Genomic DNA, 20,309 nt, shown 5'->3' with positions numbered 1-20,309 from the left:
GTTGCTAAGGAATCTCCAGTTAACTTTTTCATGCCAGACTTGAATGTTTGAGCTGCTCTTCCAGCCAGTCGATTTGAAGAAGGGTGGTACGGTGAAGTTTTCACATGAGTGATACTGCTGAGGCTGATAAACCGTCAAAACTCAGCACTCATAAATGCTGTGCCATTATCAGATATGGCCACTTCTGGTAGACTGTTGATGGCAAAACCTTGTCTAGCTTCTCATTTGTAACAGAAGATGTTGGTGACTTCACCTCATATACGTCCATTCATTTTGAGTGGGCCTCAACAATGAGCAGAAACATTGTTCCCATGAAAGGTCACACATAGTCAATGTATAATCGTACCCATGGCCTTCCTGGCCACTCCCAAGGGTGTAACGTAGCTATTGAAGGTAACTTTTGCAATTTCTGACACTTATTACAATTCTTCACTAAGCTCTCTATTTCTCCATCCATTCCAGACCACCATAGATAGCTGCATGCTATGGTCTTCAATCGGGAAATTCCTGGATGTGCACTGTGTAGTTCAACTAATAATGGCTTTCTTCCACTCATGCTCCCCACAATAAGATACCATCCTAGATGGTTATTTTGTGTCTTCTGTTAAAGTATGCTTTCATTTCATCAAATACAGGCTCTTGTGACCAAACATAAAGTACTTATTTTCGTACTTGAGATAGAACTGGGTCCTTACTTGTCCAGTCTCTGATCTGTCTAGCACATACCAGTGATGAATCTAAGAAATTTAACAATAACACGAGTTCTTGTGGAACTGGGACATTCTCATCATTTTCTTGTAAAGGCAAATGACTCAGTGCATCAGTGTTTACAATTTAATTTTCAGGTCTGTGTAAAAAAGTGTACTTGTCTGCTGCAGGATCAGGGCCCAACATTGTATTCTTGCTGAGGCTTTGTGTGGTATAGCCTTGTCCTTGATGAACAATCCTGGCAATGGCTTGTGGTCAGAAACGATCATAAAATGACTGCTGTGTACATACTGGTGAAATTTCTTGACGTCAAAGATGATTGACAGGCCTTTTTCTATCTGTGAGTACCCTTTTCTCCTGTGGTGAATGCTCTTGACACATATACTATAGGTCATTCTGTGCCATTGTCAATCTGTTGAGAGAGCACTGCTCCCATTCCATAGGGGGATGTGTCACATGTCAACACCAATTCTTTTCTCTGATCCAACCTATTCGTACATTTTGACAAGTATAACAATTGTCTCACCTTAGTGAAAGCTTATTTCTGGGGTGCCTCCCAAGACCAACGTTGATTCTTCTTGAGCAAAGAATGCAGGGGTGCCAGTTTTGTAGACAAATTTGGTAAGAACCGCCCATAATAATTGATCATTCCCAAGAATGATTTGAGTACGGAGGTATTCTTTGGCACAGGTGCCTCTCTTATGGCTCTCACTTTTTCCTCAACTGGGCAGAGGCCCTGTGGATCTACCCGGTGACCAAGATAGATTACCTCCCTGGGTGACTGCTTTGCGGAACACCTTCAGTCTGTCCACAAGCATGACCCAGACCTCTCTGTCGCTCGCCATTTCAACACTCCACCCTGCTCTCATGCCCACATGTCTGTCCTTAGCCTGCTGTAATGTTCCAGTGAAGCTCAACGCAAACTGGAGGAACAGCACCTCATCTTTCGATTAGGTACTTTATAGCCTTCCCGACTGAATACTGAGTTCAACAATTTTAGATCATGAACTCTCTCCTCCATCCCCACCCCCATTCCGATCCCTCTTTTTTCCAATAATTTATATAGATTTTTCTTATTCCACCTACTTCTATTATTTTTAAATGTATTTCCATCCATTGTTTTATCTCTACCTTTTAGCCTATTTCGATCCCTTCTCCCCACCCCACCCCTCACTAAGGCTATCTGTACCTTGCTTGCCCTGCTTTCTACCTTTTAATGTCACCTATTAGCACGTTCCTTAGATAATATCACCACCTTCAACACCTCTTTGTCCTTTTGTCTATGACATCTTTTGGCTATCTCCACCTATCACCGGCCCTCTATCCAGCTCTACTTGTCCCAACGCCGCCCCCCCCCCGCCCCTTAAACCAGCTTATATTTCACCTCTCTTCTATTTTTCCTTAGTTCTGTTGAAGAGTCATATGGACTCGAAACGTTAACTGTATTCCTCTCTGCAGATGCTGCCAGAACTGCTGAGTTTTTCCAGGTATTTTTATTTTTGTTTTAGATTACCTCCCTCGCTTGGAACTTGCACTTTTCCTTTTTTAAAAGCACTTCACCCTGCAAGAAACATTTTAAGACTTCTTCTAAGTTCGTCAAATACTCCTTTTCAGTGAATCCTGTCATGAGAACCTCATCTAAATAAACTACAATGGGGCAGTCACTGCAGTAAACTTCCCATTGTTTTCTGGAAGATGGTGCAGGCTGAGGAGACACCAAAAGGTAGTCAAGTATATTGGTACAACCCCTTGTGGGTATTAATTGTGATAATTAGGGGAGGCAGTGGCATAGTGGTATTGTCACTAGACTTGTACTCCAGAGACCCAGGGTAATGCTCTGAGGACCCAGGTTTGAATCTTACTACAGCAGATGGTGAAATTTGAATTCAATAAAAATCCGAAATTAAAAGTCTGGTGATGACCATGAAACCATTATTGATTGTTGTAAAAGCCCATCTGGTTCACTAATGTCCTTTAGGGAAAGAAATCTGCTGTCCTTACCTGGTCTGGCCTACATGTGACTCCAGACCCTTGACTCTTAAATGCCCTCTGAGCAAGGTAATTGGGGATGGGCAATAAATGCTGGCCTAGGCTGTGATGCCCACATCCAATGAATGAAGGAAAAGAAAATTCTGGGAAGCCTCCTCTAACTCTAATTGCTGGTAAGCATGACTCATATCAAGCTTTGTGTAGGCAGTTCCACTTGGCATACAGGTCTTCGATTTTTGGTATGAGATGTCTGTCCAGCTTAGCCACTTTGTTAACTGTCAACTTGTATTCACAGAATCACACAGTGCAGAAGAGGCCGTTCGGCCCATCAAGTCTGCACCGACACATGAGAAACACCTGACCTACCTACCTAATCCCATTTACCAGCACTTGGCCCATAGCCGAACGTTATGAGGTGCCAAGTGCTCATCCAGTTACTTTTTAAAGGATAAAAGCAAAAAACTGCGGATGCTGGAAATCCAAAATAAAAATAAAAATACTTGGAAAAATTCAGCAGGTCTGGCAGCATCTGTGGAGAGGAACATAGTTAACATTTCGAGCCTATATGACTCTTCAACAGAACTAAGGAAAAGTAGAAAAGAGGTGAAATATAAGCTGGTTTAAGGGTGGGGGGGACAAGTAGAGCTGGACAGAGGGCCAGTGATAGGTGAAGATAGCCAAAAGATGTCATAGACAAAAGGACAAAGAAGTGTTGAAGGTGGTGATATTATCTAAGGAATGTGCTAATTAAGGGTAGAAAGCAGGAGAAGCAAAGTACAGATAGCCCTAGTGGGGGTGGGGTGAAGGAATCGAAATAGGCTAAAAGGTAGAGATAAAACAATGGATGGAAATACATTTAAAAATAATGGAAATAGGTGGGAAAAGAAAAATCTATATAAATTATTGGAAAAAAAACGACGCCTCAACAAGAAACTTTGTCTCTTTCTTTCAGGTGCAAAGGAACGCAAGCTCCAACAACTCATCGACACCAACACCCATCCAGGACCCTCCATCCCTGCCTGTCCCTCTGTCCCCATCCCATCTTCCAATCCCAACCCCGGCCGTGTATTCACCATACCCCCTGACCTTCCCCTCTCCGATGCTGAATGTTCAATGCTCAACAAAGGACTTAGTTTCGTACCCTTACGCCCTCATCTCAATGAATTTCAGGCTCGGCATGATGCTGAACTCTTCTTCTGCCGCCTTCGTCTCCGTGCTCACTTCTTTGGGCAGGAGTCCTCTCCCCGTTCAATGGATCCTTTTACCCACCTCCAATATTATCCCTCCACCTGGACCCCTCCCCCTGGACTCTTACCTTCTCTTGATCTTTTCATTGAGAACTGTCGGCGTGACATTAGTCATCTCAATTTCTCTGCTCCTCTCATCCGCTCTAACCTGTCTCTCTCTGAACTTGCTGCACTCCGTTCTCTCAGGTCCAACCCTGACATTGTCATCAAACCTGCTGACAAGCGTGGTGCTGTTGTTGTCTGGCGCACTGACCTCTACCTCGCAGAGGCTGAGCGTCAACTCGCAGGCACTTCCTCCTACCTCCCCCTGGACCATGACCCCACCACTGAACATCAAGCCATTGTTTCCAGGACAGTTACTGACCACATCTCCTCTGGAGATCTTCCTTCCACAACTTCCAACCTGATAGTCTCCCAACCTCGGATGGCCCACTTCTTACCTTCTACCCAAAACCCACAAACAGGACTGTCCCAGCAGATCAATCATGTCAGCCTGTTCCTGTCCCATGGAACTCATTTCTTGCTATCTTGACTCCATTCTCTCTGCCCTTGTCCAGTCTCTTCCCACCTACATCCGAGATTCCTCTGACACCTGACATCATATCAACAATTTTCAGTTTCCTGGCCCCAACCTCCTCCTCTTCACCATGGACGTCCAATCCCTCTATACCTCCATCCCCCACCAGGATGGTCTGATGGCTGTCCGCTTCTTTCTCGAACAGAGGCCTGAACAATCCCCATCCACCACTACTCTCCTCCGTTTGGCTGAACTTGTTCTCACACTGAACAATTTCTCCTTCAACTCCTCTCACTTCCTCTAAATAAAAGGTGTGGCTATGGGTACCCGCATGGGCTGCAGATATGCCTGTCTCCTTATGGGGCATGTGGAACATTCCTTGTTCCAGTTCTACTCCGGCCCCCATCCACAACTCTTTCTCCGGTACATCAATGATTGCTTCGGTGCTGCTTCATGCTCTCATCTGGACCTGGAAAAATTTATTAATTTTGCTTCCAATTTCCACCCATCCATCATTTTCACATGGCCCATCTCTGACCCTTCCCTTCCCTTCCTTGACCTCTCTGTCTCAATCTCTGGTGATAGACTGTCCACCAATATCCATTACAAGCCTACCGACTTCCACAGTTACCTCGACTACAGCTCCTCACACCCTGCTTCCTGTAATGACTCCATCCCATTCTCTCAGTTTCTTTGCCTCCATCGCACTGTTCTGATGATGCCACTTTCAAAAACAGTTCCTCTGACATGTCTTCCTTCTTCCTTAACCGAGATTTTCCACCCACGGTGGTTGACAGGGCCCTCAACCGTGTCTGGCCATCTCGCGTGCATCCACCCTCACACCTTCCTCTCCCTCCCAGAAACATGATAGGGTCCCCCTTGTCCTCACTTATAGAACAAAGAAAAGTACAGCACAGGAACAGGCCCTTCAGCCCTCCAAGCCTGCGCTGATCATATTGCCTGTCAACTAAAACATTTTGCACTTCCAGGGTCCATATCCCTCTATTCCCATCCTATTCATGTATTTGTCAAGCCACCTCTTAAACACCACTTTTGTACCTGCTTCCATCACCTCCTCTGGCAGCAAATTCCAGACGCTCACTACCCTCTGCGTAAAAAAACTTGCCCTGCACATCTCGTCTATAGTTTTCTCCTCTCACCTTAAATCTATGTCCCCTAGTAATTGACTCTTCCACCCTGGGAAAAAGCTTCTGACTATCTACTCTGTCCATGCCACTCATCATTTTGTAAACTTCTATCAAGTCGCCCCTCAATCTCCGTCGCTCTAGTGAGAACAATCCGAGTTTCTCCAACCTCTCCTCATAGTTAATAACCTCCAGACCAGGCAGCATCCTGGTAAAACTCCTCTGCACCCTCTCCAATGCCTCCATATCCTTCTGGTAATGTGGCGACCAGAATTGCACACAATATTCCAAGTGTGGCCTGACCAAGGTTCTATACATCTGCAGCATGACTTCCCAGCTTTTATACTCATTACCCCTGCCAATGAAGGCAAGCATGCCTTATGCCTTCCTGACTACCTTATCCACCTGTGTTGCCACTTTCAGTGGACCTATACACCCAGATCCCTCTGCCCATCAATACACTTAAGGGTTCTGCCATTTACTGTATAATTCCTGCCTGTATTAGACCTTCCAAAATGCATTACCTCGCATTTGTCCGGATTAAACTCCATCTGCCATTTCTCCGCCCAAGTCTCCAACCGATCTATATCCCATTGTATCCTTTGACAATCCTCTTCACTATCTGCAACTCCTCCAACCTTAGTGTCATCTGCAAACTTACTAATTAGCCCAGTTACATTTCTCTCCAAATCATTTATGTATACTACAAACAGCAAAGGTCCCAGCACTGATCCCTGTGGAACTCCACTAGTCACAGCTCTCTATTCGGAAAAGCACCCTTCCACTGCTACTCTGTCTTCTATGACCAAGCCAATTCTGTATCCATCTTGCCAGCTCACCTTTGATCCTGTGCGACTTTACCTTCTGTACCAGTCTGCCATGAGGGACCTTGTCAAAGGCCTTACTGAAATCCATGTAGGTAACATCCACTGCCCTTCCATTGTCGCTCATCTTTGTCACTTCCTTGAAAGACTTGATCAAGTTAGTGAGACACGACCCCCCCTTCACAAAACCATGCTGCCTCTCACTAATATGCCCATTTGCTTCCAAATGGTAGTAAATCCTGTCACGAAGAATCTTCTCCAATAATTTCCCTACCACTGACGTAAGGCTCACTGGCCTGTAATTGCCTGGATTATCCCTGCTACCCTTCTTAAACAATGAAAGAACATTGGCCATTCTCCAGTCCTCTGGGACCTCACCCGTAGCCAGTGAGGATATAAAGATTTCTGTCAAGGCCCCAGCAATCTCTTCCCTTGCCTCCGTCAGTACTCTGGAGTAGATCCCATCTGGCCCTCGGGACTTATCCACCTTAATGTTCTTCAAGACGCCTAACACCTCCTCTTTTTTGATCTCAACATGATCCAGGCGATCTACACACTCTTCCCTAGACAAATCGACCACTGAGTCCTTCTTTTTGGTGAATACTGATGAGAAGTACTCATTTAGTATCTCTCCCATTTCTTCTGGTTCCACACACAGATTCCCACCTCTGTCCCTGAGTGGGCCTTCCCTTTCCCTGGCTACCCTCTTGCTTTTTACATATGTATAAAAGGCCTGGGATTTTCCTTAATCCTGGTTGCCAGTGACTTTTCATGACCCCTTTTAGCCCTCCTGACTCCTTGCTTAAGTTTCTTCCTACTTTCTTTATATTCTCCATGGGCTTCATCTGTTCCCAGCCTTCTAGCCCTTACAAAAGCTTCCCTTTTCTTTTTGACTAATCTCACAATATCCTTCATTATCCAAGGTTCCTGAAACTTGCCATGCTTATCCTTCATCCTAGCAGGAACATGCCGGTCCTGAATTCTTATCAATTGACGTTTGAAAGCCCCCCACATGTCAGTTGTTGATTTGCCCTCAAACATCCGCCTCCAGTCCAGATTCCTCAGTTCCTGCCCAATATTGTTATAATTAGCCTTCCCCCAATTAAGCACCTTAACCCGAGGACTCCTGATATGCTTATCCACCAGTACCTTGAAACTTACTGAATTATTGTCACTTTTCCCGAAATGCTCCCCTACTGAAACTTCGACTACCTGGCTGGGTTCATTCCCTAATACCAGGTCCAGTATTGCCCCTTCCCTCGTTGGACTATCTACATACTGTCTCAGGAAGTCCTCCTGGATGCACCTTACAAATTCTGCACCATCCAAACCCCTAGCACAAAGTGATTCCCAGTCAATGTAGGGAAAGTTAAAATCACCCACCACGACAACCCTATTGCTTTTACATCTTTGCAAAATCTGCCTACATAACTGTTCCTCAATCTCCCGCCGGCAGTTGGGAGGCCTATAGTAAACCCCCAACATTGTGACTGCACCCTTCCTATTCTGGAGCTCTACCCATATTGCCCTGCTGTATGAGCCCACCGAGGTATCCTCCTGTTATACAGCTGTGATATTCCCTTTAACCAGCAGTGCAACTCCCCCACCTCTTCTACAACCCTCTCTATTCTGCCTGAAACATCTAAATCCTGGAACGTTTATCTGCCAATCCTCTCCATCCTTCAACCAAGTCTCTGTAATAGCAATAACATCATAGTCCCAAGTACTAATCCAAGCTCTAAGCTCATCTGCCTTGCCTGTTATACTTCTCACATTGAAACAAATGCATTTCAGACCCCCAGTCCCACTGTGTTCAGTAATTTCTCCCTGCCTGCCCTTCCTCTTAGTCCTACTGGCCATATTCACTGGTTCCCAGTCATTTATTTCACCTGCTGATCTATTCCTCTCATTCCCACCCCCCTGCCATACTAGTTTAAACCTTCCCCAGTGACACTAGCAAACCTTGCAGCCAGGTTTAGATGCAACCCGTCCTTCTTGTACAGGTCCTGCCTGCCCCGGAAGAGATCCCACTGATCCAGATATCGGAAACCCTCCCTCCTACACAATCTGTTCAGCTGCACTATCTTCCTATTTCTAGCCTCACTGGCATGTGGCACAGGGAGTAATCCTGAGATTACAACCCTAGAGGATCTGTTTTTTAACTTTCTGCCTAACTCGCTGAACTCCTGCTGCAGGACCTCGTCACTCTTCCTGCCTATGTCGTTAGTACCAATGTTTACCACGACCTCTGGCTATTCTCCCTCCGGCTATTCTCCCTCCAACTTCAGAATGTCCCGTACCCGATCAGAGACATCCTGGACCCTGGCACCAGGGAGGCAACATACCATCCTGGTGTCTCTTTCATGACCACAGAAGCGCCTATCTGAGCCCCTGACTATAGAGTCCCCTACGACAATTGCTCTTCTGTGCTTTGACCCCCCAGTTGAACAACAGAGACAGCCGTAGTGCCACTGGTCTGGCTACTGCTGTTGTTTTCCCCTGATAGGCCATCCCCTCAACAGTATCCAAAACGGGATACCTGTTAGAGAGGGGGACAGCCACAGGGGATTTCTGTACTGACTGCCTGCCCCTTCTAGCGGTCACCCATCTATCTGTCTGTACCTTGGGTGTGACCACATCTCCAAAACTCCTGTCAATGATGCTTTCCGCCACCTGAATGCTCCTAAATGCATCCAACTGCTGCTCCAACTGATCCATGCGGTCTGTGAGGAGCTGCAATTGGGTACACTTCCTGCAGATGTAGTTGTCTGGGGCACTTGAAGCGTCACAGATTTCCCACATCCCACAGGTGAAGCACTTCACCCCAGCACCTGCCATTTCTAGAACTATTTCATAAATTAATTTAAATCTAATAATTGCTTATTGACTCCTTATTAACTATATGTTCCCTAGGGCTAGATTTCTACTATAAATGCTAAATTCTAAGAACAGTAATCCCCTGATTCTGGTCTAGATACCCTCTACTTATTAATTAAATGATTAATTTATTTGGTTTAATTAGTTTAACAATGTTTTAGTTTCAAATTCAGTGTAGATTCTCTACCAGCAAATCAGGTCACAGATTTACCGTGACGCCACTTTTAATTTTTTTGTAAGACCCGAGGTCTGCGAATCCCCAAGGTCAGGTTTTTATACTCACCGCTCTGGGACTCAGCCCTCCGACTCTGCTCCCTGGAACTCTCCTCATGTTCTTTTATCCCATGTCTCCGCTGCTCTCCTCCCGCTCTTTTATCCTGTGTCTCCTCCACTCTCCTCGCGCTCTTTTACCCTGTGTCTCCTCCGTTCTCCTCGCTCTTTTATCCTGTGTCTCCGCTGCTCCCCTTGCGCTCTTTTACCACCCCACCAGCCTCTGCATTCAAAGGATCATCCTCCACCATTTCTGCCAACTCCAGCATGATGCCATCACCAAACACATCTTCCCTTCAACCCCACCGGTGGCATTCCGCAGGGATCGTTCCCTCTGGCACACCCTGGTCCACTCCTCCATCGCCCCCTACACCTCAACCCCCTCCCATGACACCTTCCCATGCAACCGCAGAAGGTGCAACACCTGCCCCTTTACTTCCCCTCTCCTCACTGTCCAAGGGCCCAAACACTCCTTTCTAGTGAAGCAGCATTTCACTTGCACTTCCCTCGATTTAGTCTACTACATTCATTGCTCCCATTGCGGTTTCCTCTACATTGGAGAGACCAAACGCAGACTGGATGACTGCTTTGCAAAACACCTTCGGTCTGTCCGCAAGCATGACCCAGACCTCCCTGTCGCTTGCCATTTTAACATTCCACCCTGCTCTCATGCCCACATGTCTGTCCTTGGCCTGCTGCATTTCTTCAGTGAAGCTCAACGCAAACTGGAGGAACAGCACCTCATCTTCCGACTAGGCACTTTACAGCCTTCTGGACTGAATATTGAGTTCAACAATTTTAGATCATGAACTGTCTCCTCCATTCCCACCCCCTTTCCGATCCCCCCCCTTTTTTCCCAATAATTTATATAGATTTTTCGTTTCCCACCTATTTCCATGATTTTTAAATGTATTTCCATCCATTGTTTTATCTCTACCTTTTAGCCTATTTCAATTCCTTCACCCCACCCTCACTAGGGCTATCTGTACCTTGCTTGTCCTGCTTTCTACCCTTAATTAGCACATTCCTTAGACAATATCACCACCTTCAACACCTTTTTGTCCTTTTGTCTATGACATCTTTTGGCTATCTCCACATATCACTGGCCCTCTATCCAGCTCTACTTGTCCCACCCCCACCCCCCCCCCCCCCTTAAGCTAGCTTATATTTCACCTCTCTTCTATTTTTCCTTAGTTCTGTTGAAGCGTCATACGGACTCGAAATGTTAACTGTGTTCCTCTCCGCAGATGCTGTCAGACCTGCTGAGTTTTTCCAGGTATTTTTATTTTTACTTTTTAAAGGATGTGAGGCAACCTGCCTCCACCACCCTCCCAGGCAGTGCATTCCAGACCGTCACCACCCTCTGAGTGAAAAGATTTTTCCTCACATCCCCCCTAAACCTCCTGCCCCTCACCTTGAACTTATGTCCCCTTTTGATTGACCCTTCAACTAAGGCCAACATTCACTTTCACTTCTACATAAATTGGTTCTGTTTTCCCTACTTTCAAATTAAATAATGAATAAATATCTGAATTTGTTGCTTCAGGCTCTTCTACACTGTAAATCTCATGGGGTTTTCTCTTTTGCTTGAAAGTCTGTCTGATTCTTTCCTTGCACTGTCTCATTATGTGCCCATTTCGATGACAATAAAAACATTCGATTTTTTTAAACTGCCAATCGTTACTACCCTGTTTATTTCCATCTCTGTACCATTATTCCTTATTCTCGCTGCTGAGTCAATACTTTTCATTTTTCTGCTAGCAGCGGCTGTTTCCCACTTCTTAGCAGGGTCTTGCAATTTTTGCGACCTTTTTGGCTGGGGCTCCCCACCCAATGTGGAGGACGGCACCATTTTGCGTTCCCTGTATGGCTTTCGAAACCCTTACCACACTTTCCATGGCCAGTGCTACCTCTAGCACCTTCTTAAAATCCAAACTTGTTTTGGACAGCAACCTCTTCTGAACCATATCCTCATTCACACCGCACACCAAACGATCTCTAAACATATCGTTTAAAGATGTACAAAACTCGCAACATTCTGCCAACTGTTTCAAACTTGCCACATAATCAGCAAATGTCTGCCCTGGGGCTCTATTCCTTGAATTAAACTTGAATCATTGCCTCGTTACCGAGAGCTTTGGCTGATAATGACCCATCATGAGGTCCACCAATTCATCAAAATTTTTTGAATCTGGGGCACTGGGTATCATCAAAATTCGAATTAAGCCATAGGCATTATTCCCACATGTAGATAAGAGGATCACTGGCCTCTTCTCTCTCTCTCTCTCTCTCTCTTAAATTAAGTAAAGCCCTATCTCTACAGTCTAAAAATGTAATGATATTCGCTTGGAAATAGAACGCGAGGCATTCAATTTAAAGAGACCAATTGTCCGTGGCTGGATCGAAAGAATCAATTCTTCCAAATTGCGGCATTCTGTGTTGGGATTACTTCAATGATTTGCAAATTCTACTCACAATTACTGTGCGAGGTACAGCCCCATTAAATTTCTTTTGATGCTGGTTCGTTGTATCTTTCTTCTATCCTCCTCTTTCCTTGCTACTGGTTTGTTGCGTCCTCATCGCAAGTTTGTTGGGTCTCCACTTTATCCTCATCTTATCCTTGTTTCAACTTCGTCACCAGTTTGTTATGACTTGTGAGTCACATTTGCACGCTTGTTGTCGGGTGAATGAGTTGGTACTTTAGATAGAGTAGTTCTGCAGACACTTCTTAGGTGGAACATATTCTGTTTATTTACAAGGTACTCAGCAGCTACACATATGTGTTTCTACACAAAACTCTATCTACTTCTGCTGCTCACTTGCAGACTACTGACTTCTAACTAAAAACTACGAACTAAGTACAGTTATCACGTGCTACTTCACTATTGGTTACACAAGATCATGTGATCTTCCTTTATAACATTCTTCTTAAAGGTATACTACACATTAGATAAAACCATAGTTACCACAATCACTCTGAACCACCTTCTGCTTTGGGTAAGATGCCACACCCCCCTATACCCTGTTGTTATGAAGTCACTGCTCATTATTTTTTGAAAAATGATTTTTAAAAAAAACTTCAACTGAAATTCTGGAATTTGAAATGAGACAGAACAAATTGCTTCAAAATGCAAGGCTACCTTCCAATGTGAAGGTGAGGAAAATAAACTAGGCCCCACCAACCCCTCAAGAAAATGTGAAGAGAGAGAGAGAGAAACATTTCAGGTAACCTACAGGCATCGAAACCCAATAATAAGGAAGATATTAAAAATGAAAGTGCTGGACTTTAATACTTTTAAGACAATGGGAAACTGCTAGCCATCCAGGATATACAACCAACAGACACTCGACCCCCCCCTGTGAAGAACTCCATCTTCTGTTTGTTTCCACTATTTTGAAATGTGTCAAAGGTTTCTGAGATGAAATGTCAAAATGTGACTACTTGTTCTACAACAATGACTACAGCAGACCTGGTAATATTATTCCTTTTGAATATACATCTACAGCAGGGCTTTAAGAATTGGTTTTGCCAAGCAAAAGCAGAGGAATTTGGAGAGGCTGCTCATGGAGCAGGAAGAAATCTCTCTCCTCTCTCTCTCTCTCTTAAATTAAGTAAAGCCCTATCTCTACAGTCTAAAAATCGAGTCCAAGAGAGAGTGAATGTCCATTGGAAAGAACCTCAGGAAAAATTCATCAATTTCTGGAAAACAGTTATGGATTGAAAAAAGGAAATTGTCTCCAGCGAATGCAGTTGTATGGACTTCAATTCAACTCTGGGATTTCAAAAGAACCAACTTAAAATGGCCACAACATTCAGCAATCTATGCCTAAAGGGCAAGGAAAAGGCTTAACCGTTTATTCTTTTAACTTCTTAGTTGGTCTCTAACTTTCCTTACTTCTGAGACCTGTGAATATGTAACATCGCATGTTTTATTATTTTTTTCCTTTGGGTTTAGTAACTAATAAACTTGTTCTTTCTTTGACTCCACAGGGGAAAGGAAATTTAAAACTTTTGTTGTGGCCAACCAAGAAGGCTGAAGTCCTCCACATCTGGCCGTAACTCTGTGCAGACCAGATAAACATGTTGCCTAATTAGTAATGAGCTCTGTGTAAGAAAACCATGAACCCATTGATGAAGAACACATTTAGGATTTGATCTTCTTGGCCTTCAGAGGGCACTGAATTGGACAGCCCCCTAAAACGAGCGCAAGGACTGTGATGCTTGATTAACCCTGTTTTTCCGATGCAAGTAGCGTATCAACTTTGCACTGCCTGCTAATTTCCATGATTGCTGAGTGCAGCCAATGCTAAATGAGTGACTGCACACTTCAGCAGGGGGCCCAAGTGTGTATGGGGCTAACTCGCCTGCACTTCTTATAGTCAGTCTAAAAGGAAGGTGCATTCTTGCTGGAGCCGATGCTGGAACTGTTTGTGGAGGAGTGTGTGAGCAGAAAAAAGAGTTGTATTAATGTGCAACAGGGAAGGGTGTATGCTCTAAGGTTATATTACGCTGCGCTGGTTGCCTTGGTTGAGAGGAAAAGTGACAAGATCTCTGCACATGGTACCAGGAGACACCCCCACCCCCACCCCGGATAAACTTTCCAAAGGTAGTTGGATCAGATAACTGTGGTGTTCAGTGACAGGAATCTAGACCTGAGGACGTGAATGCAGTGTGTCAATAGTTCAAGAATCTTAAATGAGATGTTCAGGTCAGTGAATGCACTTTCAAATTTCATGACCCACCAACTATAATGCTGTTTTCACACGTTGCTCAATGAAGCACTCCCAATCACTCACCTACCAAAAATCTCCATCAGTTGCAACTCATACCTAACATTCATCGCTTCATTTCATCCTCAGTCTCTTATCATTGCTGCAGAGTCACATGGTTACATCCACATCCCACAATTTGCACACACTCTTAGCTATTCAACCATGGCAGACACATCACCCAAACAAGTTGCACGACACTGACACACTTCCCTCTCTCTTTCAGGACAACTTGGCCCATAACCAGCAGGAAACAGGTGAGCCTGCATATCATTACCCCAGTGGAAGAGTTGCTGTTTGGCATCATTGGAGTGGCCATGACTGAGGACATGGTAGCGGAGGGGATGTTAGTATCCTTATACCTATTTCTCTATCTCACAGCCCGTGGAGCTGTCTTTTGTGCTCCCACCATTGCTACTCCATCAATGGCCTTGCTGTTTCCTCTAAGCCAGCCTGTCTAGAATGCTACCATCCTTGCCAACATGGTGCAGTATGAAGCCGGGCCTTCTAGTACCAGAGCTGCTAAAGGTTGTCCAGCAAGGCCATCTGCAGCCTCCTTCACTGAAAGTCAGCAGACTTTCACCAGCCATGTTGCAACCAGAGAGGTATCACTGCTTAGGAGCACTAGGATGGACAAAGGCCCATGGAAGACAGGGCATAAGGGAATGCACAAGGGTGATTAGTTGCTGTTTGTATGCAAGAGGAATGGTTTGATTTACAATTTTGGTTTGGAATATTTATTCTAAGATGATTTATATCTTTGCATTGTGGCTAAGTGAATACTCTGGCCACTGGCAGAGGGAAGATAAAATGTCAATCTTTTGGTGAATGACAAATTGGGGTTACATTTACTGATAATGTAGTCAGATGAGGCAATCACAGAATGATTCACTGATGATTGCACAATGTTCAGCACCATTCGCGACTCCTCAGATATGAAAGCAGTCTGTGCCCACATACAGCTCTTGTGTCCAATAGGTGGACAACATTCAGGTTTGGGCTGATAAGTGACAAGTAACATTCACACCACACAAATGCCAGGCAATGATCATCTCCAACCGGAGAGAATTCAACCATGTCCCCTTGACATTCAATGCATTACCATCGTTTTATCACCCACTATCACCATCCTGGGGGTTACTACTGACCAGAAGTTGAACTGGACCAGCTGTATAAATACTGTGGCTGCAAGAGCAGATCAGAGGCTGGGAATTTTGCAGCAAATAACTAATTTCCTGACTCCCCATGCCTGTTTATCATCTACAAGGCACAAAGTCAGGATGGAATACTCTCCACCTGCTGGGATGAGTGCAGCTCCAATAACACTCAAGAAGTTCAACACTATCCAGAACAAAGCAGCCCACTTGATTGGCAACCCATCCATGAACTTCAGCATTCAGCCCCTCCTCCACTGATGCACAGTGTCAGCTGTGTGTACCATCTACAAGATGCACTGCATACATCTGGTCACTTCATCCAGCTTTCATTCCTGTAGAACTTATTTCTAGCAATGATTTTTTTCTCCTTCAACAGCACCTCCCAAACCCGCAAGCTCTACCACCTCGAAGGACAAGGGCAACTGACACATGGAAACACCACCACCTACAAGTTCCCCCCCAAGCCACACACCATCCTGACTTGGAAATATATCTCCGTTCCTTCACTGCTGCTGGGTCAACATCCTGGAACTCCCTTTCCAACAGCACCGTGTGTGTACCCACACCTCATGGACTGCAGCGGTTCAAGAAGGCAGTTCAGCATCACCTTCTCAATGGCAGTTAGGGTTGGGTAATAGACCTCGCCAGCAATGCCTATACACCGTCAGGCATATGTCCTCAGGGTGGCAAGATTGTGCAGCAGCAACGGATCATCACGAGTCTTAACAGAGACTCTGCTGAGTACAGCAGGATTGCTCGTGAGTGGTCCAGGGAGCGGAAGCATTGTTAAAGCACCACAATGGTCTGCTCTGTTCCATTTTCCATGGCAGCATGGCTTTTATTATATTCAAGGTGCCCTCAAATAGGTGGATTGTGCACCTGAGCCGTGAATCTTTGTCACCCAGTAGCAACTCTCCAGTCGTGGTGGCTCAAGTGTAGATATTCAGCTGCTACAGAGAAAAAGGCTGCCAGGGTACCAAGTGTTTCTGTGCATATTGTCACGAACCAGCTGGATGTCGAGGGGGTTGAATCCCTTTTGGTTGCAGTACATCTCAGAGTTGATGTGCGGTGCCTGCAAAATGACATGCGCGCTGTCAACGGCACACTGCACCTTGGGAAAGTCTACAATCTTCCCAAAGCCACCTGCTCACTCCACCTGCTTCTCTCTCTGGTAGAAATTTACTTAGGTCTCTTGGAATAAGGGAGACTTAATGACCTCTGCAGTGCAACAATGGGCAGCAAAGTGGGAGAAGGTGCAAAAATGATTAGCTCCAACCTGAAAGGAGCTAGACACCTAAACATTCACAATCTCAATCACCTTCACAGGTATTGGCAGCGCTCTCCTCGCCCTGCTTTGAGGCTGCGGTTGTGACTGTAGCAGATGGCAGATTTCAGTGAGGACATCCTCACGGAAGTGCAGATGCCTGTCATATTCTTCTTCACTGAGGAACAATTTCACCCTGAACACCCTGGGTCAATATGGCCTCTTGCTGAGAGTCCTTTTCCCCTCTTTCTTTTCCTCCCTCTTCCAGCAGCTTATCCTGCTCTGTGTCACCTCTGTTCATTCTCCCTGTCATGCTGCAGGTCAACAGGGATGCATACCTCTGCACCTTTTTCTGGGAGCACAAAGTTTGTGCCAAATCTTTGGAGTCAGGGCAAAGACCCTTAACATGTGCCACCACTCCCTGCAGATAGACTTTAGCAACCTTAAAGAACCCTAGAAACCGGCCAAGTATTTCTACAATAGCAGCAAAAGGCAGTAGAAATCAATCAACAGCTAACCTGAAAGTAAACTTAAGGTGCCTTTGATGATTTTGATGATCCCTTTAAATAGCACTGGCTGGGGGAGGGAGGTCAACCCTACTGATGATGCATGTTTAAGCTGGATATCTTTTAAAAAAGGGTATGAGCTGGAAGTTTGAGCTCCAAAATGGCAGCAGTGGCCTCAAATCAGCGTTACACACTGCCTGGCTTCACAACCTGTACAAGCGGATGCTTCCTGTGTGTGTGTGCGAATGGCTCACCAAAACGGTGGCCAGTATAGTTTTTATCAGAAGTGTGTTTGTGAGCTGCAGATGTCATTTTGGAGTAAAAGCAACACTCCTTACACTGAGAAACCAAGCACTTCGGAGTCGAATTTAGTAGTCAGGCAATCTTTACCCACGGTGATTGTAAATTTTTCTGCCAACTCTTCACTACACAACAAGGGTTAACTATCATGACTATTATTGTAAAACATACAAAAGTATTATGAATAGCCTCATTATTATAAAATATCGTCCACGTTCAAGCGTGCCAGTTCAGAAATATGCAAATAGTAAATTATACAGAGCAAAGAGAAAGGGGAGGTTTTGCTTGCAACTGGCTGCCAGACCTCCCAAATAGGGCCAAGTCTGGAACATCGTCAGAAAGTGACAACAGATAAGGATCAGCTCATCAAGACAGGATTCTGTTGGAGCAATTCCATGAAATTGTACACATTTTTGCTTTCATTTTCAAACAGATTTAATTATTAATTCCTCTTAAATTTATTTCTGGTGCCAAACATTCTCTGTTTACAGTCGATCTACTTTAAGCGCAAGTGCTCCGGCGAGTTTAAAATGTCCATTAGAACCCTGGCTCTAACTATTGAAGTATTTTCCGTTGATTCAATGTGTCGTTACAGATAGTTAAATAGTTGATGGATGAAAGAGGATATCTGTTTCACTGCCTGGAGAATAAATTTCAGGTAATAACAATAGAAAATTAAATAAGTTGGGGAGAGTTTGGGGTATATTTCACATGGTCGTTTGAAGTAATAAGCTCTATGAGCCAATTACCTTTCCTAATGCTTGCTAAGTTAAATTGGTATTGAATTAGAAGGTTATGTCTTCAAACCCAATCCTGGATCTCAGGTGATCCTCCGGTGTAGTATTGATTGAGTATATTGTCCTTCAAAAGAAACAATGATCTGAGGATCCATCCTCCTTTTCTGCTGGTTCAACATCATCAGCTTGTGATCATAGAACATATTTAACATAATAAAATGCCCCGAGGTGCTTCACAAAGGTATTATAAAACAAAAGAAGACAGTGAACTGGAATGGGACCAACATCCTTGCAGGGAGGTTTGCTAGTGTTGTTGGGGAGGGTTTAAACTAACATGGCAGGGGGATGGGATCCTGACAAGAGGTTCAGCAGGGGGAGATGCACAGCCAAAATTAGAAGAGAGAGCAAGTGAGTCTGGAAGTCATTGAAATTATTGGCAAGTTAAGGCATAAGGGAGTTTGGCAATGTTGGATGGTATTTATTTTAATGCAAGGAGTCTGATGAATAAGGTAGATGAGTTAAGGGCACAAATTAACGCATAGAAGTATGATGTCAATGCTGTCACAGAGGCATGGTTGAGAGAGGGGCAGGATTGGCAGCTCAATATTCCAGGATATAGGGTCTTCAGACGAGGCAGAGAAGGAGGTAAAAGAGGAGGGGGTATCACAATATTGATCAAGGAATCAATTACAGCAATAAGGAGGGATGACACCTTAGAAGGCTCCTTAAATGAAGCCATATGGGTAGAACTGAAAGCCAAAAAAGGAGCAATCACATTTCTGGAAGTGCCCCCAAATAGTCAGAGAGAAATAGAAGAGCAGATATGTTGGCAAATTTCAGAAAAGTGTAAAAATAATAGGGGAGTAATAGTGGGGGATTTCAACTTCCCCAACATTAACTGGGTTAGTCATAGTGTGAAAGGTTTAGAGGGAGTGGACTTCTTAAAATGCATCCAGGAGAGCTTTTTAAGCCAGTAGGTAGAAGGTCCTACAAGAGAGGGAGCGGTCCTGGACTTAATTTTAGGGAATGAATCCAGGCAAATGGTAGAGGTATCAGTGGGGGAGCATTTTGGAGATAGTGATCATAACTCCATTAGATTCAAGGTTGTTATGGAAAAGGACAAGGATGGGCCAGAAATCGGAGTTCTAAATTGGGGGAAGGCCGATTTTAATAATATCACATATGATTTGGCCAGAGTGGACTGGGAGCAGCTACTTTTAGGTAAATCTGCGTCAGAGCAGTGGGACTCATTCAAGAAGGAAATAGGGAGAATACAGGGCCAACATATTCCAGTAAAGACAAAGGGTGGGACCAACAAATCCAGGGAACCCTGGATGTCGAGGGATATACAGGATCGGATAACGAGAAAAAGAGGGGGCTTATGGCAGATACCGAGGGCTCAAAACAGCGGAAGCCCTAGAGGAGTATAGAATGTGTAGGGGGGGATCTTAAAAAGGAAATTAGGAGAGCAAAAAGGGGGCATGAAAAAACATTGGCAGTTAAAATAAAGGAAAATCCAAAGTTATTTTACAAGTACATTAAGGGTAAGAGGATAATTAGGGAAAGAGTAGGGCTCATTAAGGACCATAGCGGTAATTTGTGTGTAGAGCCAGAAGACGTAGGTAGGGTTCTAAATGAATACTTTGTGTCAGTGTTCACAAGTGAAAGGGACAACACAGGTATGGAAATCAGGCAGAAGGACTGTAATATAATGAAATAAATTAGTTTTGAAAGGATTCTAAGTGGTCTGGCACTTAGTAGATAAATCTCCAGGCCTGGATGAACTATATCCCAGGCTGTTGAGTGAGGCAAGGGGTGAGATAGCAGGGCCGCTGGCAATAATTTTCAATACCTCTCTGGCCACAGGAGAGGTGCCAGAGGACTGGAGGACAGCCAATGTGGTATCATTATTAGAGAAGGGAGGAAGGGATAAACCAGGGAACTACAGGCCAGTCAGTCTAACCTCAGTGGTGGGGAAACAATTGGAAGCAATTCTGA

This window comes from Carcharodon carcharias, chromosome 13, assembly GCF_017639515.1.
Source record: "Carcharodon carcharias isolate sCarCar2 chromosome 13, sCarCar2.pri, whole genome shotgun sequence".
In the NCBI taxonomy this organism is placed as follows: Eukaryota; Metazoa; Chordata; class Chondrichthyes; order Lamniformes; family Lamnidae; genus Carcharodon; species Carcharodon carcharias.
Note: the sequence above shows the minus strand (reverse complement) of the source record.